Source organism: Coptis chinensis, chromosome 3 (assembly GCF_015680905.1).
Source record: "Coptis chinensis isolate HL-2020 chromosome 3, ASM1568090v1, whole genome shotgun sequence".
NCBI lineage: Eukaryota > Viridiplantae > Streptophyta > Magnoliopsida > Ranunculales > Ranunculaceae > Coptis > Coptis chinensis.
The window spans coordinates 71,526,514-71,538,558 of record NC_141458.1 but is presented as its reverse complement, the minus strand read 5'-3'; positions in this window follow the sequence as shown (position 1 = coordinate 71,538,558).

The following is a 12,045-nucleotide window of genomic DNA, read 5'->3' as shown; positions in this document are numbered from 1 at the left end:
GACAAGGTGTGCCTACCCCACAATGATGCCCTAGTAGTGCACGTCAAAATCAATGGGTGGACAGTCAAAAGAGTCCTCATCGACCCAGGCAGCTCGTGCGACATACTTTTCTATCAAACATACAAAGACATGTACCTGCCAGACTCGGTGATGATAGAATCAAATGCACCACTCTATGAGTTCAACATAGATCACACAAATGTCATTGGAGACGTCATCCAACTAGTCTCCATTGGCGAAAAGGAAGACATGGCTAAAACTTCAAAATGCTTCAGTGTGATCGATGTCAAGTCATCCTACATTGCCATTCTAGGACGCCAATAGATTCACAAGATCCAAGCAATTCCATCAACCCTACACCGGGTCCTACGATTCCCCGAACCCCGAGCATCATGGAGCTCAAAAGCAACCAATTAGAAGCTCACATATGCAATCACGTTAGCACAACAACCACAACAAAGCCTCAGGTCGTCGAAAGCAAGGACATCCCAAAAAAGCAAGATCCTCAAGTTTCCAGCCCTCCACCAGCAGCAGCAAACAAGCTCAAAGGAAAACAAGCACAAATAGAACCTTGAGAAAAAGTCAATCTGGGCACAAATGATGACCCAAAGTTTGTCTATGTTGGGGCAGATTTAGACCTCAAGCTCAAGGAGCAACTTGTCAAATTTTTATCTCTCAATAAAGATGTTTTTGCTTGGTCGTATATCGATATGTCTGGAATCGACCCACAGGTCACATGCCACAAATTAAATGTCAATCCAAATGTAAAGCCTATCAAACAACGAGATCACAAACTGGCTCTCAAATTTCAGAAAGCAATCAATGAAGAGATAGAAAAACTAAAAAATATAGGATTCATCAGAGAAGTCGAGTACCCGACCTGGCTAGCTAACATCGTAGCCGTTCCCAAGAAGAACAACCAGGTACGACTCTGCATAGACTTCACCAACGTCAACAAGCACTGCCCCAAGGACAGCTTCCCCCTACCAAGAATTGATGTTCATGTTTGTCGTTCATGTTTGACATTCATGTCGATCAAACATGCAGTCATGAACTCTTTTCGTTCATGGACGCCTATAGTGGATACAATCAAATACCACTGGCAGAGGAAGACCAGGAAACGACGTCCTTCATCACCGAACAAGGAACGTTCTGCTACAACGTCCTACCATTCGGCTTGAAGAACGCAGGCGCGACCTACCAAAGACTGGTCACAAAAATGTTCAAAGACTTGCTGGGCGACACTGTGGAAGTCTACATAGACGATATGGTAGTAAAAAGCGAAAAAGCTAAAGATCACATTTCTCACCTACAAGAAGCATTTGAACGACTGCGCCAAAACAAAATAAAGCTCAACCCAGCAAAATGTGTATTTGGAGTAGCTTCAAGGAAGTTCCTAGGATACCTCATCTCACAAAAGTGCATTGAAGCAAACCCAGAACAGATACGAGCTCTCATCGAGATGCCAGAACCGACCTCCAAACAACAAATCTACAAGTTATCTGGCATGGTTTCAGCCCCCAACAGATTCATCTCACGTGCATCTGACAAGTGCAGACCTTTCCTGCAAATACTGAAGAAGGGCGCAATATTCACATGAACAGACGAATGTCAAAAAACTTTCAACGACCTGAAAGCCTACCTATCAACTCCTCCTGTCATGCCCAAACCAACAGAAGGAGAGACACTGGGGCTTTACCTTGCGACTACCGACTTTGCTATCAGCTCGGTTCTCTTTCGCACGCACGAAAGAATCGAAAAGCCAGTCTACTTCACCAGCAAGACATTAGTCGACTCTGAAAAACATTACTCCCCAATGGAGAAAATAATGTTAGCTTTGTTGTACTCAGCTAGGAAGTTCCGACCTTACTTCCAGGCTCATAGCATCAAGGTCATCACAGATGTACCTATCAAACAGGTCTTGAGTTCTAGCAACAAAACAGCCCGCATGGCTAAATGGGCTAAAGAACTCGGAGAACATCACATCAACTTCATTCCCAGAACGTCTCGCAAAGGTTAGGTCGTTGCTGATTTTTTGGCAGACTTCCCCATCGAAGATGTCAACTGGGAACCCGAGTCAATCACTTCATTTCATCAACCATTGATAAGAGCCCAAAACTGTAGTTTTAACCCCTTAATAATCATACTGTTAGACCAATTATGTGAATAATAAGTAAGAGTTAATACTGATTACGTGTTTTTATGCATTTCGGGGCTTCAAAGTCCATTATGTGCGTAAATGTGCCACTTTAGCGAGATAAAGGAGCAAAAGTCGCTTAACTTCGAATGCCATATCTTTGGACTCAGACCTCGGAATTGGGCCTACCTTATATCAAAACGACCGGCTCGGAAAGAGCTTTGCAATGGTCCAAGCCTTGACCCAATCAGAGGAGTAGAAGTGGACGAAAAGTCTATTAAAGCCGAATCTAGCTGAAGAGGCCTTTTTGGACTGAAAGAATTGGGTTTTGGGCCTGATTCTCTGGCCCAAAACATGGCTCCAAGCCCATGCACGATTTTTGGATCTGAAAACATATTAAAACAAAAGCTTAGCTCTTTGTTAATGGTAGATAGGTTAGAGTAAAAAGTAGCCATTAAAATATAGCTTCTAGATCTAGTTTTATTTAATTGTTTTTGATTAAGTGTAGTTTAAAAATCCAATTATTGTATTAGATTAAACCCTTGAATCTTGTTCTTCATTTTGATTAGATCAATAAAGTAGTATTTCTATCAACTTCGATTTTTGTCATTTCCATTTCTAGATCTAATTTAAATTCCTGTCCTTATTGCATTTTAGTCATTAAATTAGATTTCATTATTGTTTAATTAAGTAAATTTCAATTCTTTATATCATGTTTAGTTTAAATTTAATCGAAATGATTAAGCGTAATGATTCTCGGCTAAACCTCCATTAGAGGGGGTTGAGAAACCTTGATGAAAGCTTGATTCGATTAACGTGGATTCGTTGTAATTTCCTTTCCACTCTAGAAACGTTTAGTTCACCATGAGAATGGGTTTAATCGCTCACATGCTAGTTATTAATTGGTAGAAATGCCATGTGTAATTAGGGATTAGGAAGAACCAATTGTTCTCCGCGATTCAATTCGATTACTGACGATTCGTAGTTAATAGGATTAAGTCGAAGTTAAAGGGTGGAATCAATTCCCCTCTAACTCCTTATCATCGAATCAACGTAGCATTCCCTTAGTTATTCCTATCGCCGACTAGTTGCATTTAGGTGGGTAGTTGCATCGTAGTCTAGTTGCCTTTTCAGAAATCTCTCATTAGACTTTAAGAAGAATACTTACACATGAGAACACAAAGATCTTGGAAGGACTAGGAGTGGAACGAATCACTCTACTCCACTATATCTCATAGGATTGAGAGTAGAATCTTTGATAAACATAGGCTCGCTCATAAGTTAAGTTTTAGTTTACTTACGTTTTGAATTCATCGTTCATTTCGTAGGTAAACTACTCATTTTACATATATCAAATGGCGCCGCTGCCGTCTTAGTTTCACTTTCGTATTGTTTTCGTAGTGTTAGTACTGTTCTTAAAGTCCCATTTCACCCACCCACCCTTGTTTGATTCATACTGTGGTTGCCCGTTTCAGCTTTGGAAAAATTCCGTGATAAAATACACGGAGCGCGCCCGCGCCCAAGGAGAGCGCGACCCGCGCTAAGTTACTGGAATTTCATCTACCAATCGAAGCGGCGCCACGCCATACCAAAGCGCGACCAGCTGAAACACTATAATTCGAATTTACAATCGAAGCGACCGCTTCAGAAGAGGCGCTCGCCAGCTAGCTTATTTTTTTTCGGAATTCGGCGGTTTGATTCGAACTTTGATCTTTCATATTTTTCAGTGTTCTAACCTGCTCTATACACCGACAAGCGTAAACAAGACGCTATTCATAAGCCGAAGCAAGGACGTAATCGGTATTCCTTTCTTCCACACCTCGCATCTCTTGTTAGAGGTTTATACTAGTATATCGTAATTGTTTGGAGTGTTGCATGTTTAGTTAAGCTCGACTTAGTCTTGCATGAGATTAAGGTCCGGTCGAACAAAACACCTAACGTAAATACACAACAACAAAGAACAAACAAGTCTATCTAGTATACCACACACTACACCTCTAGCTACTATTTCACACACACCACCGATATAATGGGGAAGAAAGAGAGACTCCTCTCTCGAACTTCTACAAAGCCTTGAGCGATAGCCCCAAATCTTGCATCGCTCTAGCGGACCCCAAATGGGATTTCGAATCCCTCCAAATATTTTAATTTGTTACCCGTTTTCATGGTTTAGACCATGAAAAACCTTATCGGCATACGCGTAGGATTGAACAAGTCCAAACAACATTCCATCATCCTACGGTTGGTGTGGAACAAATTAAATTAAGGGTATTCCCTTTCACCTTAGTCGATAAGGCGGCGTCTTGGTTAACTCCCCAAAGGCCTAATTCTCGTGGACTTCGTGGGCTAAACTTGTTCACTTGTTTATGGAACATTTTACCCACCCCTAAAGACGGATGAGATGCTTTCCAAGATTCATTTCTTTTCGACAAAATCCTCATGAATCATTTTCGAGGCTTGGAATCGTTTCACCGATCCGCTTATAGAGTGTCCACACCATAACCTAGCAAAAGACACGTTAGTTCGTGCCTTTTTCAAAGGACTTCAACATCACCATAAAGAAGTCCTTGACATAATGAATGGGGGTAGTTTCTTAAGTAAAGGAGCCTCGGAGGATTATAAATTTTTAGACGACCAAACTAAGCGAAATAATAACTGGGGAGGTAGTGACGATTACTCCCGCTCCGCTAGTTCTACTAATACAATTAAGGCCGCCGGTATGTTTGAAATTAAACACGATTCCGAGCTTAAAACTCTAATCGAATCACTCACTAAAAAGGTATAGGCCATTTCTGTACAACAAAAGCCTATCCCCATCATGAATGTAAATTCAAATCCATGTAGTTTCTGTTGGAGTCCTGAGCATCCCGACTCCCACTGTCCTATAGCCTATGAACAGGCTTGTTCCATTAATAGTGAACCTAACGCCCCTTGGAGACAAAATCCCAACTTCGGTTGGTGAAATAACCAACACGTCACACCTCAAGGGTACAATAATCAATATGTTAGGCCTACGCACAGCTTTAACCAAGCTCCACCACGACAAGGACAGGGTCAGGGTAATTTTAATAATTATAACAACCAAGTGCAACCTCGACAAGGTCAAGCACAAGGTCAAGGTAATTATAATAATTATAATGCTAATAGAGGTATCGTTTCGGTAAATAATAATTATCAGAATCCACCAATAAATAATTCACGTGAAATAGTTCCAATCACACCACCCGTGACTACTACACCCACACAACCGGATCGCCTTGACACTTTCATACAAGCGAGCCAAAAACTATTCCAAACCATGGCTCAATCTAACCAACAGCTTCTACAATCCGTTAATAATTTAACCCAACAGTTGGCTCAAGATAAAGCTCAAACCAAAGGTGTGTTGCCAGGTCACGCAATACCTAATCCTAAAACAACAAACACAACCTTTGAGGTAACCGATAATACTAGTAATGAATATGCAAATGTAGGTGAGATAAATGTCATCACCACTCTCCGTTCTGGCAGAGTGGTTGATAACAAGGTAACTATGCCTATAGTTACCCCACTAGTAGCCCCTACACCTGCTATTTTACTAGATACCGAAATAGAAACTGAAGAGCCTACCACTGTAGAGGTACCAGTTACAACACAACCTAAGAAACAGAAAGCCACGGTTAAACATCCAGGTGATACCATTGCTAAATATAGACAGAAACCACCGTTTCCACAAAAATTAGCCATGTTAACTAGGGATACAAATTATGAGGAGATTAGGGACGTTTTTAATAATCTAACTATAAACCTTCCTTTCCTCGAAGCTATTAAAAAGCTACCACACCATGCTAAGTTTCTTAAGGAATTGTGTACTACTAGGCGTAAGACAAATATACCAAAAGACGCCTTTTTAACAGAACAATTCCCAACCTTATCTGAACATAATGGAATTGTTAAGTACAAGGACCCCCGGTCGCCCCATCAGATAATGCACCTTAGGAGATTCTTATAATGACGACCGCGTTATTAGACACGGGGGCTAGTGTTAACTTACTCCCATTTTATTTGTATAGACAAATAGGTCTAGACAAGATGCAACCCACTAAAATGACGTTGCAATTAGTGATCGGGTCTATTAAGTATCCTAAGGGTGTAGTCGAAAATGTCCGGTAAAAGTTCGATTTCTACTATCCGGCTGATTTTGTAGTCCTCAATACGAAGAAGTCGCTAACGACTCTGTCCCGATCATTTTAGGGCGCCCTTTCCTCGGCAACCGCCAATGCGCTCATTAATTGCCGTGATGGTTCAATGTCCATGTCTTTTGGCCATCTTGTCATTGAAGTCAATGTTTTAAAACAAAGACACATTTACCCGATTCATCTATGGAGGAAGAGGTTAGCATGATCGAGAGCTTCACCGAGATTATTTCAACAACACGCTCCCCGATAGTCATATGCCCAAAATTCTTTCCTTTGGAAAGTCGGACTCAACATTTTCATCCCTACACTAGTCGATACACATATTATTGATGAGGGCGGGATAGATGACTTTCTCAAAGATGTAGAGGACTACCATAGTAATGTGGATATGACCAATCTAGATGAGGAATTGACGAAGTTTCTTCGAGTAGGTGACGATTCACCCTATCAAGATCTACCTTGCACAACATCCACCTCGATTCCCCTCCTTCCACCCTTTCAAAGGAATCTCGAGTTTGCACTCGATCCTTTTGTTTCTCCCCGTGCTTCATAATTTTTTAAATCCTCCTAGCAAACGAGATACTTCTTGAAGGACAAACTATTTGACACCTTCATTTTTCAGAATTGAGACAAATCCCCTACACACACAATGAATGAGTTCGGTGCTAAAACCACATCCTCATTGTTACAGCGGTGTCTTTCTACAACTTATCCATATCCACCATATTCTCCACAACCATTCACTTTTCCACACTTATTTACTAAAACACCCACGCATTCAAAAATTAAAAAGAAGGTGCATGATAGGTTACACAATAGTGTTATCCGACTTCATTTGGATTCCACTAGGCTGTGTCGTAGGAAATCTTGGTGTTTGATTGTGTTTGGATATGTTTTCTGTGATATTTATTTATGGAATGATCCACAACTATTTCGGTTGTTGATATATGATCAACTGCATATTCATACATATGTTTTAGATAAAGTCTCGAGTATCTGACTATAAACGACTCAATTTCTGTGTTTGGTGCACTTCCTTTCACTTCAATATATTGGTGAGTGCACCATTAAGGTAACCGGGCCCTCCCTATGGAGTCCGTGGGTCATAAGTACCGGGACCCTAAGTCTACGGTTCACATAGTTCACGTTTTCCACTCTTGCATGTTTTCTCGGATTTTTGAGTCATGTTTCTCTATGGTGTGAATTATGTCTTTATTGCTTATTGTTTTTCCTTATAAAAATAAAAATAATAAATAATAAATAAACATAGTAATCTAGGAAGTCTCGGGAATCTGACTTTAAAAGACCCACTGCTAAAAACAAATTTTCTAAGCTTCGTTGTAAAAATTTGTTTGGGGTGGGTGTTAAATGTTCCGTACTAAAATGTTTTATGTCCCATTAGAGTTGCTTAGGCCGTTTTATTGTATTACGATTCGGATTGACATAATCTATTAATTTAGAGTTCATTCGTTCGCATAACTTACGTCATGCACGCACTTCGAGGCGTTTTCCACTATCTCGTATGTCATTTGAAGTCGGAATAGAGTGTTTTAGGGATCATTGGATAGGAAATTCTCTCCTGATCATGTCCATATCTCATTCACCAAAATCGGACCGGTAACGAAGCGGCAATTTTAGTTTGAAATCGCGCTAAAAATCGTAAAATTCGACAAATTCGCATTGGGCTTGGGCCCAACTCGCGCCCAACTCGCACCCAACTCGCGCCCAACCCGCGCGCACCAACAGCGCCACCGCGCCCTTGCCTTCACCATCAGTTCATCGTTTTTTTTTTCTCACAAACCTCCATTAACAAAGCTTCCAACCCAGCAGACTAACAATAGCGACCCGGCTTTGCCTTCACCATCGGTTTCATCATTTTTTTTTTCTCACAAACCTCCATTAACAAAGCTTCCAACCCGACCTAAAAATCAAAATAAAAAGAAAACCTAATCAACCCACGCCCAAAATCCAACTCTAACCCCAAATCTTCTCTAAAACAATACCACCACAACCACCACCGATTTCCATCACTAAAACCCACCGAAAATTCATAATTTTGATGTTTACCGCCACCACTCCACCACCACCCACCATTTGCTTCAACCGCCTATTAAAATCCCACCACCACATCACATTTCAACCCTCACTCCATTCCAAACACTAGATGGCTCAACAACGCCCGAATTTTACCGAGCAAGTTTTCATCGCCGACCACTTCGCCCGCTTTACGGTGACGAAAAATGGCTAGTAGAGACTGGAGTAGTTTGTGGTACTTCGACCGAAGCCTTCTACCACGAAGACTTGGTCCGACGGTTCTACAACACCAGGGAGTTGGAGGGGAGTAGGATTTTGTGTTGGTAAAGAAGAAGAGGAAGGAGTTGACTCATCGATCGTTGGTCGAGATTCTAGGCATTCCGCCTAGAATCCATCCGATGCCACTTTACAGAGCCCCAGTTTGACGGGTAGAGCCTTTGATGGGCGCGGATCGTCATCAATGGGAGCTACAATACAAACTCCCATTGTGTTCGCCAGCATCCCTCGGACCAACCAACCAGCCGGCTATTTCGATTGGATTGGTCGAATGTCCCTAAGGAAGGACAAGGTCGGTGACATCGGTCCGACTGCCTCCACATCTTATGGGTACTCCAGAGCGTATAACGATTTTTGTATCTTGGAGTTTTGCTGAGCATGATTAGGGGGTCGGAAAGTCTTTGGCACCTCTTCCCGTGTTAATTACCAAGATCATGTCAAGATGAAAGCGACTCCCCTCGATAGGATTTACATTACCCCGCACCGTAACCCGTGATCTATAGGGAGTGTGTCCAACAAGTCCGAAATTGCCCGAGGATAGGGAAATGGGATGAGGATGATTCGGAGGAGGATGAGGAGGACGTGACTTGCTTTGATACGGATGCCTTCGGTGAGGTGTTGGTCGATGCGAGAACGCATGGCCGTGCTTCATAGGGGCATCGCTCTCACTAAACACTATCTCGTCGGCAGACCTCGACTCGACAGCTTAACTATTCATCACAACTTCGAGCTCCGCACCCGCAGAGAGGATGAGAGATGGGAACAGGCAGGGTCGAGATGGAAGCCCAGCCACCAGATTTAGAGTGGATATGCTTGCACGCTTCCCACCTCATACGGACTCGCCGAGGAGGACACAGCCTATTTAGGCATGAGCCGTCCGATGAAGGACGATCGCTCTTTGGACCTTCGGGAGCCCGGGAGCCACCACTAGAGAGTGTGCCCCGCCACCAGCTGGCGAGGTGTTTAGAGAGTGTGAGGATTGATAGTGGTTGTTGTTTTATTTATTTTTGTTGTTTTTATTGTAATGTAACTTTTATTTTCGTAATTTGAATTTTGTAGCGAAAGGTAATTCGAATGAAAATTTTAATATAAGGGGTTATTTTCAGTATGTGTGGTTGTTTCATATTGATCCCACCTTCCCAACTTGTTTGGAGGTGGTTTTATCAATTCAAGCTTTATTTTTTATATAACCCTAGTGTTAGAATTTATTATGGAGTAAGGTGAAAATATGCCCGCTTAGGCATATCTATGATTGAGAATCATTGTAGGATGAAATCTAGATTAAATAGGTACATTCAATCATAAAATCAACCTAAAAGATAATTGGGTTTGAATTAGAATCAAGAAAATGAGTTGTTTCCGCTTTCGGTTTTGAAATTTTAGATTTCCTGAAACCGCCGAAATACTTTTGGCAACTTCCCGATCCGTTTTAGCAACTTAAAACCTATATAAACTTCATACATTCTACACTCACAACTTACACTACATCTAACTTCCATCACGCACCCTTCACACCCGCCGATTCCCCGTTTCGCCTCCATTTTCGCAAATCAGAATCTCGAGGCTCTCGGCTTCCGCAGGAGCCCCAGCTTCTACACTTCTACATTTAAAATTTTGCTCGAGCGCCTCCGCCTTCAAGTCAAAGCGCACTTCGGCCAAACACCGGAATTCCAAAATACAAAGAGCGACTTCAGCCCTAGTTAGTTGGCGCTTTCCACCGACTTCCGTGGACCAGAAAAATTCCAGTTTTCCGCAAGTTGTGCCCGGTTGTTTTGCAGGTGTTCCAGAGCGTAGTTTTGAGATGACATCTCCTATAATAATACCGAACAGTCTTTTCAAGATTTGTTCCAAAGCACTACTTACGGTGCTTGGTTTCATGAGGTGATCACATACGCTTGGAACCTCTTATGGTAAGACCGGGTTGAACTTTATTCTCCAAAGACTTGCATCTTATTTTTATAATAACTGCATTTTCTTTTTGAGAGACCGGATGGAGAACAAGTGTTCTCCATCAACATTGACGATGAACCAATGGAAATTACCGTGTTCTTGCTAGCATTTGTTCTTGGACTTGCTATGCCCGGCCGAGATACAAGACCCATGGTGCTATTGGGTCGATAATATGCATGTCTACACTTATGAAGTTTTGCACGAGGCTTATGGGGCGGCATTTTCCGTGATTGAGGACCAAGGGGACTATAACGCTGCCCTTGGTAGCCCGTCCATGAACATAGAAACTGTTATGTTTTGGATTATGCTAAACATTTTAGGGGAATGGCGTTTTTCTTACGTGAATGACGCCACTTGCAGCCGCTTTTCCTTTGCTTTAGCCACGGGCCGGGTTCTATGACCTTCCCGTAACTTTGATGTCTAGTTTAGCACGAGCCCATACCATGAGGCATAAGTACCTTCTTATGCCCGTTCTAATTTCACATATTATGCTATGTTTCTTTCCTCGCTTTTTGTACACGCTTCACGGATTGGATTAGGGTAGACACGGTGCGACCCACCAATAGTATTATTCGATCTTTCCGCAATGACTTGGCAAGGGTGGCGGATACAACCTCACCAGGTTGCACCCTACACCCCATCGCACCAAGTGGCACTTAATAGGTTAGCAACCATAGATGATAAATGGCGTGAAGCCCGCAAATTATCATAGCATGGCAGACGCCAAGGAGCCTCACTTCTTTATAGAAGTAAAGGATGACGAAGATGACGAATAACAAATGGGAGTGGAGGTAAGTTTTAGTTTCATAGTGTCCGCTATGTCCCAAGCAATTTAATTATGTTAACCCCATAATGGGTGGAACTCTTATAGAGTTCGCGTCGGTTTTATTTCCTATATTAGTACGTTCTAACCTTGTTTTGCGGATGTTTCAATTTCACGCTTTCAATGGTATTTTTCCTACCCTCTTTATTTAAATGCTTTGAGGACAAAGCATGTTTCTTGTTTTGGGGGGCATAGAAACACGCGTAATTAAGACATCTGCTAGGATATAAATATGTATAATATGCATTTGTTTTCTAGTTAAAATTTCAAAAATTCAAAAATATAAATAAATAAGTTATGCTATACACTTAGGAATATTGGTATTGTTTCTTTCTCCATGCTCTTAACAATCTAGAAGTCTCACGTAGTTGTTGCATCAGAATAATTGTTAGAAACTTAGGTTAATATATAGGTAATAATCTTTACATCTATCTATAAATATATTACATGAGTATCTATGATTGTTAGCAGTAAGTTTCTGAAATCTAGGCTAGAGTACTTATTCTACAAATCCTGTGAGAATATAGCCTAAAGCCTTATATGAGCGAAACATTTGAGAAATGACACAAGGGAGAAGTAAAATCCGGATAGAGATATCACACGTCCACTTGCTTGATCACTAAACCATATCCTAAGCGAGAATTTAG